The sequence below is a fragment of the Stigmatopora nigra genome, chromosome 22 (genome assembly GCF_051989575.1).
Source record: "Stigmatopora nigra isolate UIUO_SnigA chromosome 22, RoL_Snig_1.1, whole genome shotgun sequence".
Classification (NCBI taxonomy): domain Eukaryota; kingdom Metazoa; phylum Chordata; class Actinopteri; order Syngnathiformes; family Syngnathidae; genus Stigmatopora; species Stigmatopora nigra.
Window position 1 is genome coordinate 8,860,411 of NC_135529.1, and position 21,302 is coordinate 8,881,712.

The 21,302-nt window shown below is 36.6% G+C and overlaps 1 protein-coding gene across 8 annotated transcripts in view; it reads right to left on the bottom strand.

Annotated features, from left to right (window-relative positions):
* LOC144215339 (splicing regulator ARVCF-like) overlaps positions 1–21,186 on the bottom strand; it is a 109,204-nt gene extending 88,018 nt beyond the window's left edge. For 4 of the 8 annotated variants that reach the window (XM_077744194.1, XM_077744193.1, XM_077744198.1 and 1 more), the window contains exon 1: positions 20,967–21,185. The gene's annotated coding sequence lies outside the window, so the exon portion shown is untranslated. Of the gene's footprint in view, positions 1–20,966 lie in introns of all 8 variants that reach the window. The other 4 variants (XM_077744197.1, XM_077744196.1, XM_077744202.1 and 1 more) reach the window with 4 other exon arrangements.
* Positions 21,187–21,302: the final 116 nt, after the last annotated feature.

Consider the following 21,302-nt stretch of genomic DNA (forward strand, 5'->3'; position numbering starts at 1 on the left):
GTCATTTTTAATCAATTTTTCTGTTTTTAGTTCAAAAATCTTTTTATAGAATCAAAAAAATGTATAAAAAAGCAAAAATAAACATTGTTTTAGATCTATAAATGAATATTCAGGCCTTTTAATCAATTCATTTTAAAAAAATCTAGATATTATATCTAAAATGGTCCGGCCCACATGAAATCAAGTTGACATTAAAGCAGCCCGCGAACCAACCCAAGTCTGACACCCTTGATCTAGTCAATTTCTATCATTACTAATGCTGAATACATTGCATTATATTTTCAATTGAATGCACTTCATAATGCAAAAGGACAAAACATGGAAGGAATATGTCTCACATGCTGCATGGTAACGAATATACATCTTAATTCTGAGCTTGTTGTAGTGAATTTCCAATCCCTTCTTAACCATCAAGCACACTGCTTCATGAAAATGCTGCCCTCTTGAATACAAATCCTAATGGTAGACAGGATACATATCGACGGGGAAGGGCAAAAAGAGGGCGGACAGTGGAACAAATTCTTCAATGCCTTTAAGATTTGTAGCCGGGTAAGCTCCTCATTAGCATAACTTCATAACATTGCTTCTTTACTCTGAATAATAGATTCTGATTGAGTCTTCCTATGAATCACTATACATTTTCTAATTCCATTGCCTTTCTATTTCTATGAGCTGTGTGGGAGAGAGCCGGAAACTAAAAAAGGTGGATTCCTTTCCTCCCAGACACCCAGTCAAGTCCCACACACAGACCCTATATACATCATACATTTAGGTCCATTGTAGCCATCTTTAATGGAAATGGCCTTGTTTCATATCTCTGAGGATGACCAGTCAGACCAATTAAAATTCCAGTCCAGTTGGATAAAAAGAGGCAAAACTCCCTTCCTTCCTGCCGACCCATCTACACACCCACAAACATGAATGGAGCTTAGTGATATCATTTGGGAGATAAGAAGTATGAAGTAAGGCCTTCCTTCCCTGAGGCATAATGGAGCATTTTAACTGCATATTTCACCATTGCCAATCCAAACGGACATTCTGACGGCTCGAAATGTGACAGTACGGGCGACTGAAAAGTCCAATGGCGGTCAGGCGTGACTAATGATATCCTTATTTCTAGATATGTTTCATCTTAAAATGCTGAGAATGATCTCTCCCATCTTTTATGATGCATACATATTTTTGTACCGTATTTTCACGACTATAAGGCGCACTAAAAAGTCTTTAATTTTCTCCAAAATAGACAGGGCGCCTTATAATCCAGTGTGATTTATATATGGAAAAGAAATAGTGTCATTCCTTGAGGGAGCGCCTTATAATGCGGTGCGCCTTATAATGTGGTGCGCCTTATAGTCGTGAAAATACAGTACATAAGCTCCAAGCACCCAAAAAACTTGCCAAAATATAGGCATTTATTTCTCATTTGTTGCTTGCCATAAAACTGTTAAAACCCTAAATACACATTTTTTACAAAGTATTACGAATTTAAATTGCCCTTTGGACACAGTGGCTACAGTTCCCAACAGTGCAATTATCCTAAATATATTTCCAATTGTTTGCCATGTATTTTTTGATATCATCCCCATTTCTAAAAAAAAATGAATTGCATAAAAGAATGTATTGTGGTTAGCTTTATTTTTTTCCACTGTCATACGGGCTGCAAATCCATCACTTGTCCCTCTGAGGTTGAAAACACAGCAGTACTCCAACCAGCTGGGAGGCAAAAACAGCAAGGCATTTTTCTGAAGTTCTCTCAGTGCTGCATGAACAAAGCAATCCTATTTTCGCAGAGCCACTGTATATTGCAATTTTACCTCCTTGGGAATACAAGGACAATTCTTCATTCTCCCATTTTTGTTATTTCTTTGCCCAACTAAAATCCAAACAGCAATACCTATAAAAACATATATCTGGTCCCAGGCGGTCTTTTATTTGTATCAAAGTACCGTATTTTCCGGAGTAGAAATGGATTTTTTCCCAAACACAGTCAACTATTTATACTCAAGTACGAAACAGTATAAATATTTGTTTGTTTGTTTTTATCTCATGTTTTTTTAGGCCAAGGTGATCAAGAAAAAAAAAGTTTAACATTAACCAGTGACTATTTAACCTGTTGCTATTTCACCGTATTTTCACGACTATAAGGCGCACAGTCACACAGTCACCTCTAGAGCCAGCCATTGTTAATGTTTTGGATTTTTTTGTATAAAATCTTGCAGTGGGGGAGGAGCTATATGATGGAAGATTTTGTAAACTAAGATGGCATCTGCATATTTAACAGTTTTGTTTCAGTTCAGGCGTTTATGTTTTTTTAATATCCTACAGTGGTGGTTTTTCGTTTTTTCCAAATATAAGGCGCACTGTCTATTTTGGAGAAAATTTAAGACTTTTAAGTGCGCCTTATAGTCGTGCAAATACGGTACTTCAAACCGTTTTTCCTGGTTTCCGATAAAAAAAAAGTCACCTTCTCTAATGTCTGAAAAATAGGGTAGCCTATATAAAAGAAGTTAGACACTTTTTGTATCCGCATCTTGTGTTTTATATGAATATTTGGTAAGTTCTACATCCTTTTAGAAGATGCAGAAGCAAGAAATACATGATTTATTAGTCTCCGACTGAGAGTGTAAAGTAATAACTCCTACACAAAACATTTTGTCTACATTCCCACCCACTCCACTAGTGTTGGGGGGCCAACGGTGTACAGTTTCCATCAGCAAGGCGTGAAGGACGGCCATCCGTGCTTTCCACAGAGGAGATTCCCAGATTAGTCATGCTGGCTGCACCCAGTATACGGAAACACTCAACTGCCTCCCAGACGAATATGCCACTGCGGTCTCGCAGCACTGTCAAGCTCCACTAAAAACACCATATGGGCTTATAGACACTACATGATGCTCACGTTATACTTTATCGTGGATATACAGTGTGGAAAATGCTGTAGAGTGGATCACACCTCCTCTGTAAAGCATCGTGGAGGTCTCACACTGAAGCAGTAAAACAGCACGTATACACATTTTTAAGAATTGCAATCCAGGATTGTCTACGAGGACTTGACACACTTTTATACCAAAAAAAAGGGAGGAACAGTTGTTAAAAAGCTTGTTCGCTTTGGAAAACATTGCTGTTATTGAGGGAAGTGTTTCACACAATTTTGGTAAACATTCGTATCCGCACAAATGTATATTGATTGGAAAAAAATAAGAATATAATGGAAACACTTATTTTGATGGAGATAATTACATTTGTAGAAGTGTGTTTTTGTGTAAATAAAAGGAAAATGCTTGGGTTTTCTTGTTGAAAGTAACTGAATAGTTTCGGTGACAATAGATAAAATATATCTATTGATATTCTGTTAATTTTCAAATTTGTAAACACTATTTTCTGGCTAGGATCTATCTGATCAAAATTATTACAATTTGTTCAAATGACGAATGGCTGAGAACCCAAACTAAAACCCATATGTTGTATTTTTTAATGTCAGGTACTTAAACACTTCTTCAATTACACTGCATCATTTCTCATTTCAGATTAAATAAAAGTACTGATGTTTATACAAATATACCTGCATTGTAAAGCATGCACACACATTGACGGTCAACCATACTTGGCCCATTACCAGTAAGTATTAAAACATCTTTTCATCGAGAGGCTCAAGAGAGTTAATTAAACCGTAGACATTTTGAAAAGGCAACGATTTAAGGTTCAAATAACCTTGATTTGAGAGCAGCAAGGCGGTCTTGGATGGATAGCTTCATTTCACCTTACAGACTAACATTTATCATCCACCAACGAACACAAGATGGAAATGTTGTAAGCTATTAAAACATGAAAAAAAACAAAAATAAAAATATCTTCGGCACTGATAACACAATACTCCAATACTATAATGACTTTAATGGCCACTACAAAAACATTAATTTAAGGAGATAAATAATTTGTCCTTCTGAGTGCGTTATTTTATTGCTTATTTTACTTATTTTGAGCGTCCAATTGACTTTATTTACATGTTTTTGGAGGAAAAAAAACTCACTTTGGTGAAGTTCACCACAAGGATGACAGGTGTCTAAATGGAATACATGATACCCAGTAGAATGATGCTGCATTTAAGGAGCCTTTAGTTTGACCTCACTTAATACCAATATGCTGTCAGTTAGTCTACCATTGGCCTCTGATTCTCACCTTGATGAATCATGAAAGCAAGGACTGTGTGATTGCAGTCAATGAAGCAGAACAAGTTAGCAGAGGGTGTGGGGGGCCTTGAGTACTTCTTGAATCCCTGCGGTTCTGCCTTTCAAAGTAGTGGACAGGAAACTAAGTGAGAGAGAGTCAAAGCTTGGGGGAGCTATTTGAGATAAAGTGATCTGCAGACACTGCCAGAGTCGGTTGGTCGGGCTCTCTTCACAATAATATGTTGCAAGATTTATAATTCCCCCCCTCTCTCTAGACCTTCTAGTGATTATCTTTTCCAATGCCTCTTCATTGAGCTACACAGAAGCATATCCAGTGATGTAGAACTCCCAAAGAAGAGCCAGAGAAGTAGATAATTCCCAGAAGACCACAAAGGAAACAAGAAACATGCAAATAGTCACTTGTCAGACAAAAGCTTCATATTAGGCCTCCCTTCCAAGAAATACATTTATAATATAAATACTCAATACACAGTATCGGGAAATTAAATGGTGACCTTAGTCTGGTTTCAAGGTTCAGTCAACAATTTACTGCAAGGGTGTCAAACTCGGGTTTGTTCGCGGGCTGCAATAAGATCAACTCGATTTCATGTGGGCAGGACCATTTTAGATATAATATTTAGATTTTTTTTTAAATTGGATTATAAGTACTGGCTTTATTCAAATAAATAATCCTGGTTTATCCCTCCCGGAATGAAAATGTGCAGGTAATAAAACAATCAAATTGGCACTGCTGGAACTCAGTTCAGGTCTCAGAACATGACGCTGCATAATATATTGTCACCCACTGGGAACTTTGGTTAAGATGGGATGTGGTGGGGAAAGTAAAATAACTACAGCTAGGCAACAAGCCATATTGCAAGGACTTTTTTTTTTAGTTTTATAAGAGATTTATTCATATATACACTACGCTAGCTGATTAAATTAAAGTGTGCCTCTTTGCAATTGTTGCAATTTGTTTTATCAATCAGAATATATTTGGTTTCCATAGGAACACAGGTAGAAATGGCGGTCCGGACCACCAGGCTAGAATGATTGCTATGGTTTTTCCATCTAAGAAGACAATTTAAAGGGAATTGATGGTCAGAATGACATACGTTATAAGAACAACTGGACGTTTAAATGCTTGATTATAGTTGGCAATCTCCAGAATCAAGAATTCTCCTTCAGCGCCACCATCGGGATGTCATTAGATTGACTTTTCTTGTCTTATCCCAAAAAAAATAGTGAAGCAAGTGAAGCCAAAATGCATTCCGTATTATTTTTAACATCCTCATGCTAATGTATAGTCATTTATGTAACATATTTAACATTAAAAGTGGTCACTTGCAACCAGGTTTTAGGTTACAAGACCTTTACTGGAACAGAATATCTTTCTAAGTGACCCTGCTGAAGGTCGATTGGCGATCAGACTTCACTGCAGATGGGATGAAGTGATAGATTGTGTGTGTGTTATGTTGTTTACGTGGAGGATGGGGATGTTTTACTGGATTTCATTTGCAACAGGAGTTGTTAACCCTCAGGAGTGGAGCAAAAATCCGATAATACATCCCGTTACCTCATCTTCCAAATAAAGCTAGTAGCAGGCTTCTATTCAGCGGAATGTTATTACCCCCAACAACAAAAGTCCATATTTGAATGATTTTTTTTTTTTTTTTAAAGAATCGAACTGAGACACAAAGAAAAAACAATTTTAAGGTAATAAAAGGGGATTGTCCATTGGATTCCATTGGATTTCATTCCAGACATTTTTACTAAGATTGTTTACCAAGGATGAAATATTTTATTACTTTAGCACAGGTACACATTTTTTATTTCAAAACGTGTTTCATTTTAGGAATTTAAGTCAATTCAGTCTTTAGGAAAGAATTGTGTTACAAAAAAAGGTGTATCGGAATATTTTTACCGTATTTTCTGGACTATAAGGCGCACTTAAAAGTCTTAAATTTTCTCCAAAATAGACAGTGCGTCTTATAATCCAGTGTGCTTTATACATGGAAAAAAATTCATTCATTGAGGGTGCGCCTTATAATGTGGTGCGCCTTATAGTTGTGAAAATACAGTAAATAAACAAAAAGGAAACATAACATTACTTTGACTAAACCCAATGAAATATGCTTTAAAAAAATACAACAACAATAAAAATGTAATTATACCACCAATGTGTCCTCTGACTTCTTCCAATTGTACAAACAAGTTAGGCACACGTCACTAGAGAAATCACACAAGCATTGAAGCTCAATGTTGGTGTCTACAAGCACAGACTCGTACGTGCCCAGAAGGTAATTGGACACTGCAAATTTTCGATCATGCTCATGGACGCGTGTGATTCCTGAACCGATCTCAGTTCAGTTTAGGATGCTTACCCAATCAATTGAAGGTCAAAAAGGCAATAAATCCCATTCCATGTAATAGCAACTTCAACTTAACCATTGCAAACAAATACAATATTAAATCCAAGTACCAATTTAAACACGCCTGTTTGAAGTATTTTGTTGGTAATGCATCCCTTTTCATTTTGCCTGTCTTTGTGCAGCTTTTTCTTGCCCTTTTGTGTCTCCCCCTTGTCACTTCTCTCTACCTCTTGTGTCACTCACACATTATTTTCACCTGTGCTTTGTCATTCACCCCTTCTTCCCACGTTTCACCCGTCAGCGCCTTCACAGAGTCGAACATTCACTTTTCATCAGATTTGACGCCTTTTTTACGGTCAATGGTAGTTTCAGGATAACCACATGTGCTTCATTCTATTCTTGTGTCAATTACCATGTTATAGAAAGGTGGCTGTCTAGGCGACTGGGGAGTTAAGCTACTTTCTATTTTCCAGGGATGGAATCAGACCAAATAAAAAGGCACCCTGCTTGAATGTTGAATGGCAGCAAAAGCCAAGTAATTGGACTGGTGAGCAGACATGTAATACACAGTGTATTAAAAAAAATGTTTTCTTCATCTATACAGTCACTTACTTCAATAGAACAGTTATAATACCCTCACATTGCAACACATTATAGCATCAATTTATTCATTTTCTGTACAGCTTATCCTGACAAGGGTCACGGGGGGTGCTGGAGCCTATCCAAACTCACTATACAGCCTGAATTCCTTTTCCAGCCAATCCTAGGGCAGAATAAGATGGGGAAGGAAATTTACCAGGGGATTTAACCTTCAATCTCAGGATTGTGGTCATCACAAACCCACTGGTATACGTAGTATCTGTAGTACAATCACATTTAAGTGAAACTATACCCAATCTTCGAAGTATACTGATATGATTAAGTCTGCAAAATTGAAAGCCATGTACTGCATTTATATATCATGGACTCTAATCTTAATATGAGCTGTAATTATACCACAAGCCTCATTTGTGCTATAAATTGACCATTAGTACATGGATGCCTCATTTATATGCATGTAGCCCCATTTCACCAGATGAAGACAGGAACAAAATGTTGACCTTATTTTTAGAACAAATAGTCTACTGTACATGATTTATAGTACAGTAAATAAGACCGATACAATCACACCGATAAAAAAAATATCATCACATTTTCTGAACCGGTTTTATCCATTTATGGTCGCAGGGGGTGCTGGACTCTATCCCAACTGACTTCAGGCCAGAGGCAGTGACACCCTGAATTGGTGGCCAGCTCATGCCTAGGGGCAAATTAGAATAAATTATAACTTTATTTCATCCCGTTTTTGGGAAATTTCCTTGATTGCAATTGCAAGACAGACACACAAGACATTGTAGACCTAGTTAAAAAAAACTGGAGCCACACATAAGGTGGGGATTCTCTGCAGACTGAGACTGAGGTTAAATATGCAGAATGAATTAAATGAATGAATGAATTAATCTAAATTTCCTTACATGGAGTTTCCTCAATATATCTTTTACTTAAAGAAGTATATGTTTCATCATACATTTTATCCTTGAAGCATGCGAAATATGAAGCTAGTTTCCTTGTAGTTTTTCATTGTCTATCAGGCAATTTACTTCCAACACACTACCAATTCACATAGAAAAATAATATAATTAACTAACATTTAATTATTTCCCTTTGCCCATCCTTATCAGAAACTACTGCAGGCCTGGTAGCAGCTCTCTCTCTATCTCTCTCTTTCTCTAGCTCTCTTTTTTTTTTGGCTTCCTCTGCCTCCATCACATGGAGAGTTTAAAAAAAGAAGAAGAAAAAACACAGCCCGAATACAACAGTGACATTCCAAACAAGGAGCGGGTTGGCTTCATTGTCTGTATTGTGAGTCTTTATATTTTGTCTTTTGAGGCATGTGAAGCAATCAATGGGGAAGTATAAACTAATTACTGACTTTATTTGGCCGACAGTAAACATGGTTCAGAGCTCTCATGTGGCTTCACATACACTCGACTATTATCCCTCCATAAGCAACATTGCACGCATGACTTTCTGGGCAGAAGGCCAGTCTTACACTACATAGCTCTCATGCTTGTGCTTTGTCTAAATTGTGGAGAGCTTAGCTGCCCTCTATGGGTGTGAATACACTCGCACACATCCACTAGATCGCATCCATCTCAGTTGGCCATGTTGGAAAAAGTAAAAAAAATCCAGGTACTCTCAAACAAACTACATTATTCTCTCATTTTGACCATTTCTTCCTTTAAATGCAACAAATCTTCATTTTTCGTCCATATTGCCACTTATAAAAACAACATATATAGCCATTTAAATAAACATATGAGCAGAAAACATGGTACGATGCTGCTAGGTACAGAGCACCGAGTCCGAAACAGAATAAAAAACACTTTTTGTACAGAATCCGGCAAAGAAAAGCTGATGGTTATAGGAAAGTAATGTGTTGTGTGCCACATTATCACTTTTCTATGACTACAGGCTTACTGTTTGACATAAGGGGGGATAAAGGGGTGTACAAGGACCACAGTTTCTTGGGTAAAAGTGGCTTTAAGTCTAAGGCTGTATCTGACCGATGAACTGTCGAGATTACGAGTGGTATTTTCTCCAAGTCTGAAGTGTCTTAATGACAAATTCAAGTAGCATCTCTCTGATTGGCCAGATTCCAGACATAACCTATTTAACATTGAAAATATATGACTGAATACAACTGCAAAATGTGTATGCTACATTCAGATAGATAGAATTGAGTGGGTAATACGATAGAAAGTAGAAATCTGAACAGAGTATGAAAAAGCAAAGAAGATAAAACGAAGCATTTTTTGGTTCATACGAAATGGTAATTTCCAACCTGTATTCATTGATGAGAATAAAATACCAGAGCAAAGTAGGGGGTGCTAAAAATGTGCTGTGGATTAAGCCCACAATGAAAGTGCTTCCAAATCAGAGCCAGGGTTTAATCCAAATTAACTTCAATAAGGCTCTCCTAAGACTCCTACACCTGTCGATCTAGCCTATGCCAAAAGGTATTATGCAGTAGTGAGAAAACTACTCCAGACAAGATTTTTTTCAGGAAGTCATTGTGCTTTTTGGTTTATATTTGGTGAAAAACAGGACACAAAGTAACTCTCAAAAGTTCCCCGGTTGAAAAGAATGTTGTTGGCTGGCGTAACTGACACAGCAGAGTTTTTTTTTGTTTTTTTTTAGGAATGAAGGCAGAAAGTCTTGAAGGCAAATGATGGCGGGATATGCCTTTTTGTGACAGTGGTCCTGAAAACTTTTCTGACACACCTTTAGTGTTGAAAGTGTGTCTTCATATTTGACAGAAAAAAAAATCTCCAGATAGTAGCAAACTCCCAAGGACAAGATTGAATCCTCTGTAAGAGCAATGAAAATTTGACACTTGGAGTCTAGGTGAGATGATGTTGTCATTTTGAAGCAAGATGGTGAAAGAAAATAACTTTTCAAAGAATCGTTCAAAAGTAGAGGAAGTCAAATAAATGACATTGATTGGCAAGCTTGTTTTTTTGAGCATTAAATGGTGGGAAGTGATGGCCTATGTTAAAAAAATAAAATTTAAAGAGGGTTGCATGAAAAGATTTCGGAGAAGAAATAACAATAGTCGTTTTTTAAAAAGTATGATACAATCTGTATAAGTTAGCATGATTTGTCCATATAATGGAACTCATAGAACAAAATGATTAGAAAGAAAAACAGACAAAATAGACAAACACAATAAAATTAACCAAATAACTCCAAAAAAAAAGATAGCAAAAATCAATATCTCTGAGTCTTTCTCAATAAATAGCTCTTTGGATTGCACTGGTGAAATATACACAACATAATATTCAATTTAAGCCTTACATTTTAAGGCATCATTAGAAAATATTAAATGTTCACAATGGCTGCGTCGTTTGGGTCCATTTAACAGAAACACATTAAATAAAAGACTAAGAAAGCATTGGTGGGTTCGGTTGTGCCTCTATATGAATTGTGTAGTGGGCATGGACATCTATTTAGTGGAATTAGCGGGTGTCAAATAACTACCTTTTCTTTCCCACAGGACTTTTAGCTTGATTTCAACTTCTCAGTCGTGTTGTGTCCTAGAAACCACTGCAGAGTGGCTTAGCCTGACCTCGATATTAACCGACAGAACACAATGATGGCCACAGGGCAAACAGGAGAGCACGGTCAACGTTGTTAAACGACTTGTCAACAGAAAACGGACACAAGTAGGGGTGAAAATGGAGGTCTGATATCGGCTAAAAACTATTTAGCCCACTAAATAGGTGTAGATATTTCGCATTTACAAGACATATCCTCCAACACGGACAACTGACGATCCTTTTCTCGTCTTCAACCAAAACAGAAAAGTCCTTTTCCTGTGTCTACATATTCTTAAATGGGGATATTTCTGTTTTTCACTCCTATAAACTCATGGGAGCAGACCAACTGTCCAGGCCTAAATGAGGATGACATATGGCCAATTGGCAATATAGCCTCTAGGGAGTATAAAAGGGCAGACTCTAAAAAGCAGCCAAAATAAGCTTATCTTACTTTCACTAAATTAACTAGCAAGGCCAGTCAGTAAGAATTAAATGAAGAGAATTCAGTGGTGCAAAAAAGGTTTGCTAATGGCCAATTGCAAATGTACACATTGCATTTGCATTTGTTTTATCAGGTCACTAAATCTTGAGGACTACAAATGTGAATGAATATCTTGCTTCATTTTAAATCAGAGTTGAAATGTTTATGCACATATTAATGTTTAAGCAGAGGCCCAAAAATACAATGTCGGCAGGGATCTGGCTATATAATTTGCTCTATTTTCCGTAGACTGATTAATCTCTGAGCAGTTTTTCTTAATAATAATAATAATGATAATAATAATAATAATATGAAATCAGCTTTGTCGTCATCATCAACAACAAAAAGCCTAATTGTAATCATACCCAGAAATTATGACAAAATTGGTAATTAATGACCAATACATAATGTAATTGTGTATTAAAATACATTATTGGGGCAAATGAGTCCAAATAATTTGCACTAAAGAATTTATAAACCAACTAAATAACTTATTTCGAAATAAATAGCACAGAAAATGGCGAACATATAAGCATAGAATGAGTTTCCACATTTTAAATAATAATTTTCCCAATATGGGGAGACAAAATATTATGGCTGCCTACACACTGCAATTCTTGAGAGACTGGAAAGTCATGGATTCCATTTTAGAGACTCTAAAAAGGGAAAGCTAATATGATACCACCAATTTTACAGGTCAGTACAATTACAAACAAGGTCATGTATCAAACTGTACTTCATCTGATTGTGTACCATTATGAGCAACCCCAGCCAGTCATTTCCAAACAGTTAATATAACATGGCAGGAATTCCCTTGATCTTAGCCATCACATCCTCCACTCCATCATGGAGTAAAGTAGGGATGACTAATCCCATTTAATTAGCAATGGTCAGCACTGGGTTGGGATCAAAGATCTGCCATTTAAGGGCATGCAACTTAGTGATCTCCCAATCAATACTCACAATCAGCGCCCAATATAACTATTTCTATGAGTAAAAATTTACTCTTTTAGAGAAACAGTTGCTTTCATGGTTGGGGTCATTAGAATGTGAAGAAAAGGTCAGGTTATTATTCGAAATGACTTGATCAATAACAAACAGCAAAGCCCATATATGGTGGTTGAGTATGTATAAGAAACCCTTTGCAAAGAGCAGAAGGAAAATGAATTGGTACCCATATGGATCAAAGACAACAGGAGCTAGAGGCAGAGACTCATGTGGGATTCCTTGAGGGGGCTGCAAAGACGTTTTTAATCTCTCTATACCACCCTGTACCCAGCCTCAGCAGCTGTTGGAGACAAAGTGGTTTAAGACACCATGGGCTGAGACCCATAGGAGCAGATTATGCTGGAGCGGTTAGGGGCTGCCTATGAAAGGGGGTGTGGGGGGTAACAACACATGATTTTCCAATACACATGTATAACTCAACATTTTGTTGCTGTTTTTCATAACTGGGAAATGAGATTGACTATTGGCAGCTTTTTACTATGCGCAGAATGTGCAGGAGATTTTTGGGGGTGGGTTTTTTGGTAGAATTTGCTATGCCACGCCTAAGATATTCATATCCTGTCTCAAACAGCTGGATGCAAATTACCAACTCAGCGGTAAGCAGTTCCAAAGAGGAGGAACATGTATTTGGAGTTGGCGTCAAGACTAAATTTGGATATCTGTGTTGGCTAGAAACAGTCAGGCAATTGATTTTGTTAGGCTGAAATGTACTTTCTAAATCCCGTATTTGCGAGTGGTGGTGTTGTATGTAGAGTGAGTGACAGGAAACAACGGATTAACACAGTTATATGGAGGCAAGAGATTATTTCAAGCCAATTCGAATGCCGACCATTCGAGCTTGAAATATTTAAATGGGTACTTTTAAGAGGATGACTCGGAATTGGATGTAAAACACTAAAGATTTCGATAATTGCAAAGTACTTTGAATTAGTGTTCATGACACCATCTTGGCCAACATTCTGTGGTTACAACCACACATATTATGAATGGAATAGGACCTGGGAATACATATCTTGGGAAAATTGGATTGAATCGGATGTCAAAAAGTCCGTATTGTGAAATCCCTAAGATCAACATGGAGGTTAGATGTCTGAGTGGAATGGCAGGTGTCATTTTCTGCACTATACCCTCTGGCCATTACCTTCAGCAAGGTATCAGGACTTGGGAACAAATAATTGACAATGCTAGTTCAAAACTCTCGTGCCTACAGGCCTTAATTCTTTCTTGCCTGTTATACTGCATGGCTTCCGTTTCTAAACGTGATTGCTACTTTCTGCTCTCATTTTGCTCCTACTTCTTCTGCAGGTTTGTACCTGACACAAGACAGAAAATCAATCGGAGATTGCACAACCATTGGCTACCGTGGACAACCGTTTGGGTTATCATGACGAAAAAGGAAAGCAATGGCTTCTAAAGTTGCAGAATTGAACAACCAGATCAAGAAAACCAATAACAGTGAATGCAAGAAAGATTGTAAGACACAAACATACATTAACACCACCAATATTATGTATGGATAACTGTTCAATAAGTAAATACAGTGTTCCCTCGCTACTTCGCGGTTCAGCTACCGCGGACTCAGAGCTTCGCGGATTTTTTTTGGGGAAAAAATACAAATATTACATTAAAACAACATATTTTTACAGTTATTTTTTGTTATAACATGAATTTCACTCTCTCTACCCGTATTCTATATGGTGTACTGTATACAGGGTTTTTTTTAAATTAAAAAATAAAATAAAATAAAAAATTAAATAAAAAAATAAAAAAATTGAATTAAATTCAAATTAATCATTTTTAAAGGGGAATCCCTACTTCGCGGAAATTCACTTATCGCGGGTGGTCCCGGTCCCCATTAACCGCGATAACCGAGGGAACACTGTATACCAATACATGAATCCAAAATGTGTAGGCAACATGACATCCTTATCTTGGGTATTTTACAGCGAGAATCTGTTGTTATTCTCAACACATACTTCATAAGGTCACTTTCCTCCAGATCAGGTTAAGATATTCAGGAAAGACATCTTTCATATACCATAGTTTAGTGTCCCAGCTGGACAAACCTCCTGGCTTTCAACCACAACAGAAGACCAATGCAATGGGAGCCATAGCAGCACATCAAAAAAGCTTCCCTCCCACACACAAAGCCCTGCATTGATGAATGCACTGGCATCTTTTCTGCCACGTTCATTTTCTGACAAGGTCCCTTTATATCTATTGCCAACTCTTAAGGAGGGGAGGAGAGGATTTTCCTGTCTGGATTTGACAGCCTCCGAGAGGTCTGCTCACATGACCTTCACATCAATTATCCTGGCCAGAACATGGAACTATTTGCAGGAAAAACATTAGGGATGTCCCTGATTCGATCACACCATTGGAAATCAGGCCCCGATGATGTTATTTGTAGAATCTATATATGTCTCAGTTTACATTTTTTTTATGTATTAACTCCTCAGCTTGTGGGTAAGACGTTCTATCCATTTTAAGTATGAGAGCTGGTCCTGATCATTTTTAGAAGGCCATGCCTTCCTTGGAACTCTTCCTCAGCTCAGAATGAGCAGGATGTGACTTAAACATGCCCTTAAACCAAGATTATTTGATTTAACGCAAGGAAATATTTTTAAATATAATTTTAATCGTGACTATGGGTACTTTAACAAGCCATTGGATGGATATCAAGGCACCTGGGACCTGTATGACTGCAAATTATGAATAAAAATGTGATTTTCTATTCAAATTCACCTTCCTTTTTACCTCAGTTGCTCACAGACATGATTGGATTACATATAAACTATATATAATCTGCCATCTAACATTTAACAACAAACTCAACTCTCTTTATGTCTTTTGGACCGGATTATGCAAGTACAGGGTGACCCAAAAAGATGCGTACCCATATTTTATTCGATAAAAAAATCTTTTTTTTTAACGAATGTCTTTTCTGTTGCAGGACGTGAAAGGTGAACCTATGGATGATCATTTTTCAGCTAAAATAAAATAAAAATGTCAGACGAGTACAGGTTTGCTTGCAACACAATGGTGGATATTTGGAACACATCTTGGGAAAGCCATAAATTGACTAAAAATTGACAGAAATAGCTGAAACTCTGGTGAATAGTCTTCCATAAACTGAATAATGTGTGGTTGTAATTTGAAATAAATCGCTTTTTAATCAAAGTCAAAATAGACATTTTCATGGGTACGCATCTTTTTTGGGTCACCCTGTACATATTCCTAAAATGTTCTTATTATATAATTTGGTTGAAAAATGGAAAACATCCAAATGGCAAATTCCACTTCATAACAGTAAAAGAGCCATGGCACAGAACCTTCTTAACACTATATTACTTTAACATCCACACCCATAGAGTAGGACAAAGGGCATTCAGTTGTGCACCAAGGACAGGTCATCTGAGAGCTGACCTCACATCTGACAACTATAAAGCCAGATGGCCAACCTATTGCGCTGGAAGGTCGCTAACGTTCTGTCAATGTGCTTGTTCCACTAAAAAAAAAAAAAACACATCAAACTAACCTCTTTAGTCCTCTTTTATATGATATGCAGGGGCTGTGAAGCTAGATTTTCAGGGGAATAATACATAAAGAATCTTAGACATTTTTCTCGACAGTAAAAAAAAATCAAACATCAGTCAAGATTCATACAAAAACAGTCAAGTCCATTATGCAAAATGGCTGAAACCATTAGTGATGGCGTGTATTTGCCACCCACAACAAGCCATCAGTGCAATATAAAAAGCAACAGAAAACTTAGACCTTCCATTCATTACATGACATTCTATTTCACTTAAGATATACAACCTTACAAAGGAATGTTTGCCCTTCTATGTAGGATGTGGCACGTATATGCATATCCAATGTGTGATTTACTCCGCGCTGTAGTGATAACAATTAAGAGGCTCTTATCCTTGGACATAATCAAGGCACACCGTGATGTTAAGAAGGCTTGTTTATTCCTCCTGTGGCACAATGAACCAGGTCTATGAGAAAATAAACAAAGTTGCAGACAGCAGATACCTTAAATCACATGGGTTGTCAAAGTGGCGGCCGGCGGGCCAAATCTGGACCGCCACATCATTTTGTGTGGCCCGGGAAAGTAAATCATGAGTGCCGACTTTCTGTTTTAGGATCAAATTAAAATGAAGAGTACAGATGTATATTATATTTCCTGATTTTTCCCCCTTTTAAATCAATAATTGTAATTTTTTAATCCATTTTTCTGTTTTTAGTTCAAAAATCATTTTGTAAAATCAAAAAAATATATTTAAAAAAAAGCTAAAATAAACATTGTTATAGATCGATAAAAAACTGAATATTCAGGGATTTTAATCCAGTTCTTTTAATCCATATAATTTAAAAAAAATCTAAATATTATATCTAAAATGGTCCACAGCCTGTGAAACAATCAGAGTTTCACATATATATGTATAATAAATGTATAATAAATTTCCGGATTTTTCCCCCTTTTAAATCAATAATTGTAATTTTTTTAATCATTTTTTTCAGTTTTTAGTTCAAAAATCCTTTTGTAAAATCTAAAAATATATATAAAAAACTAAAATAAATTGTTCTAGATCTATAAAAACTGAATATTCAGGGATTTTAATCTAGTTCTTTTAATCCATTTCTTTAAAAAAAAAATCTAAATATTATATCTAAAATGGTCCGGCCCACATGAAATCAAGTTGACGTTAACGCATCGTTAGTTGCCTTAAATCTAACATGCCGCTAACCAGCATTTATCAAAGTGGCGTTATGTACCACTACACATAGGGACAGAGTGCATATTAAAAAGCGGAAATCAAATATTTTGTTTTCCCCATGTTGTACAAGCTGACATTAGACTAACTAGATTATGAACCATTTTTGGGAAGGTGTAGCTATGTAACTCAGGTCATTATGCTGTCAAAGAACCCGACTTTCTGACAGCGGTGCAGTACATTCTGCTCCAAAAATGCCTTGACAGCCTCGATATGTCATTGCACCCTGCGTAGATCTAAGACAGACACCGCTTGTTGGAGCCAAGGAGCTCTGGAGATAGAAAAAAAGGAGCATCTTCTTCAAATCTTCGAATTAAATATGAGTTTTCGACAAAAGATGGTTGTCAGTGGTGGTGGTGGTGGGGGAGGGGGGTGGGGCAGAAATATACTCAAGTGTAGAAGTAGCTCATTAAAATGTACTCCAGGTATCAGTTCCTTTTTGGGTGTATGTGGCTATACAACAGCATTTTTTGTGTAGAATATAGTAATAGTAAGCTTTATTTTGGTAAAATACGAGAGCCATAATTAAATTTAGTTATGTTGACATTCTTATTTATTCAAAAAAATATTTCACAACTAGTGGCTGATTACAATGGCTATTTAAATAGGCTAATATCAATATTGTAATATTTGATAAATTTTACAATGTCTATCCAATATTTCTTGCACTCTTTTCACTTAATTACTTTTCCTTTGTGACATGCAATTTAGAAAATATAATTGGGTAAATTAATTAAAATAAAATGAACCTTAGGAAAAGAAAATATTTTTAAAAATACCAGTGTTTCAAGTTACACAAATACTGCAGTAGTGAGAAAGTAGTAATTCAATATGCCTGTTAACCTACAATTTTACACTCCATCGGGTACAAAATATCATATTTCCCAAATAAAATGCTTGATGGTGGCAAAACTAAGGAAGTAGCAAATTACCAGAAAAGAAATGCTAAAAATATTCTGGAAACTATAAATCAGCAGCAACTAAACATTGTACTGGAACATATGAATTACCATTCTTAAATTCCGTCTTTTTTTCTCTTCTTTTGAATAGATGGTCTAAATTCATTGCAAATCTTCTTAACTGTAATTTCACGAAATGGCACCAAAAAGCTAAATAAAAAGGGGCACATAGTGATATAATGTTAAATCTCCATAAAGGTCTAAAAGCTTTGTGGAGTAGTTTTTTCCAAGAGGATTTTGGTCTCAAAAAAATTGGGACATCCAAACTTGAAGGCATTTTATACTTTGTATTTCATTCCTTTTATAAAATCCAATTCTACCAGAAGCTCAATTCTCACTACGGTGAGGCTATCTTGAACAAAGACCCGAGTTATCTCCTCTGCAAAGAGGGGCAAGTGTAGAATGAGTGCCAAGACTACAGGACTATGCCAGCATGGACAGCCAATGGAGGTAGGGGGTGTTGTTCAGAGGGGACGGCCCGGGGGAGCTTGGAGGTGCATGTTAATCACCTTAGGATCAGGAGACTGGGCTCTGCAGGTGTCAGAGTCACAAAGAGGCATTGACGCTGGCTTCCTACTTGCATTAAATGACAGCTCAATATCACAAGACACATCAAATATATCTTGTCAATGATTAGACACCACTTATGTCCTCATCTGTGCACAAAAACTTAAGAAAAATGAACATGTGTTGTATATATATAGATACTATTTTTTTTAGAAGAACACTTTAGGAAGAGTAGTTAAGCATGCAAGGCAAAAATATCTGCTCTAATTGAAATGACAAGTGCATAATAGCATTTGGGTAGCAATAATGCTTTTGCTAAACGATCCCTGTGAGCCCTTGATAATTAAATGCTATGCTGAATGGGAAAGTGTAAGAATAAGGAAGGAATAACAGTAATATGTCAAAGATGATCATCAGTTCCTTACATTGTGGAGAATACTATGCATTTATTTAGTAAACTTATATGCCATTGAGTTCTAGTGGGTTTTAGAGAAGTAGGAAAATTAAGATTCTGTTGGAAAACACCTAGACTTCTGTTCTAGTATGACCTTTTTGTCATTTAGGTTAGTTTGAGGGTCCGCCTCACAGTTGTGTGGTCTCGGGTTCAAATCTGAACGTGTGTAGTTTTACTTTACCATCATGAATATCACATTTATTTTCATCTTATGATAACATATTGAAATTTTTACTAAGACACTTCAAATCCACATAAGAACTAATATGGCTCATGCAAAAAAAGTAACAACACTCCTTTATGTCTCATCTCCCATTTCATCTTATTTTCTGAACCACTTAATCCTCACTAGGGTCTCAGGGGGGTGCTGGAGCCTATCCTAGCTGAGTTGGTGAGCAGCCAATCACAGGCCACGAGGAGACAAACAACCATCCACGCTCATACTCATACCTAAGAGCAAATTAGAGTGTCCAATCAGCCTACCATGTCTTTGGAATGTGGGAGAAAACCGGGTTACCCAGAGAAAACCCACATAGGCCCGGGAAGAACATGCAAACGATGGAAAATCCATTCCATAGAGAATAAGAACTAACTTTCAGCCATTAAACAGACTGCATCACCTTAACACAAGCCTTCCCTCCCAAAAAATATACTTACATCTTACCTAAACATTTTTTTTTGCTCAGTACTTTCAAGGGTAAAAAAACTGCAAATATTAGACAGTGACACACACAAAAATGGCGCCATAAGCAGAATGAAATTGAAGACAATTATAAAGAAAGCTTCAAAACTGACAGTAGGTCTGCAGAATAGTATTTTCAATTTAGGGCATTGATGAGGTTAGCCCCACAGGGATCTGCTTTTCCCTGACTGCACCCCCCCCCCCCCTCCTGTGCACACAAACATTAGTATAACTGGATGACTGACAGTATTATGATAAAACTGTCAAGGAACACCACTCATGTGGAAACACCAGAGGTATATTAAAACGCATGAACAAAAAAAGAGAGAGCCAGGAAAACAAGAGTAAGGATAATTCCCACCAAAACAAAGGTGTTATACAAATATCAACAATTTATAAAGCGCCCAGGGGGGAACACAATATCAGATATAAATATTAGAGCACATTAAATAAACAAATCATGAAAGCAGAAGAATGGACATAAAATAAACATGAATACAGTCTTCTACTATGTATTTTATAACAGTGCAAGTTAATGTTGTGTCTCCTGATCTAATTACTTAGTATTTCAGATATAATTTCATAGTTACTTCATGTAATGATAACAGCCATATATTGAAATTTCAAAATACATTTACACTTTATTGTTCAACTTTTTTTTAATTTAAATATCTATATATTTAGTATCTGTATATCTATATATTAAGATTCCTTACAAAAATACATGATCAATGATATTGATCAAAATATTAACTATTGACTGATAAACAAGACCATTTAACAAGGAATCTGATTTATTAAATCACATCTGATTGCAACATCTGTTGAAAAAAATGAATATCCATTATTAAAAGCATCAATAAACAGTTAAAACTCACCTTTTTCAATGACCTACAGCAATCAAATCCAATATTGTAAAAATAATTCTAAATTAATTGCTCCAAAACATTAATGGAATGAATGCAAACCTCCAAGATGCATTTCAAAAACACTTCTAGAATAAACAGACATTTATTATGAGCATTTTTAAATGAGGTTATTTCATTATTTTACCTTTAGGATGGAAAAGCATCTACTATATATTATCATAATAAACGCGCCTTGCCATTGACAGCATCCCCACCACCTCCACATTAGGTAATTAGGGGCCATGCACCCAAGATTCTCCATGGCAACTCTCTTAAAAGAGCAGTAAAACAATATCATAACAAACAAAAGCATCAAAAATCAACCGTAGTCTCGCCAATTATTTTCTTGGTCTTAGCAATTATTGAATTGGCAATTTTAAACGCCCCCTCGTTATAGTGAGTTGTGAAGCAGGCACATGCAGGCTACAACTTGGTGGTGCACGATCAATACATCCATAATATACACATTGATTTACGCGGAAATTGAATATTCTACGTTGCATTACCTCACTTTGTCTAGTCCATCCTCGATGAGAACCTTGGGAATGATGAGCAGTAGTCCGGTGGCTTGGAAGAGTGGCTTTTTGTATGCAGTTTTAGCTGCGGCGGACCTTTTCTGTCAACCTCACTAATCTCAAATGTTGGTGCGTTCACTTGCTGTCGGTGGATCGCAGTACTTGCACGCAGACGCACGCGCGTAGACGATCATTCATCGATTCAAAAGTTGAGGTTTTGGTAAATAATTGCTAATTCATGACGGCATGATCGCGTTTTTATGAAAGGCGAATTATGGTTTATCCAATCTCATCAAAACAAACCAATGTCCCCGCCCATCTCCATCA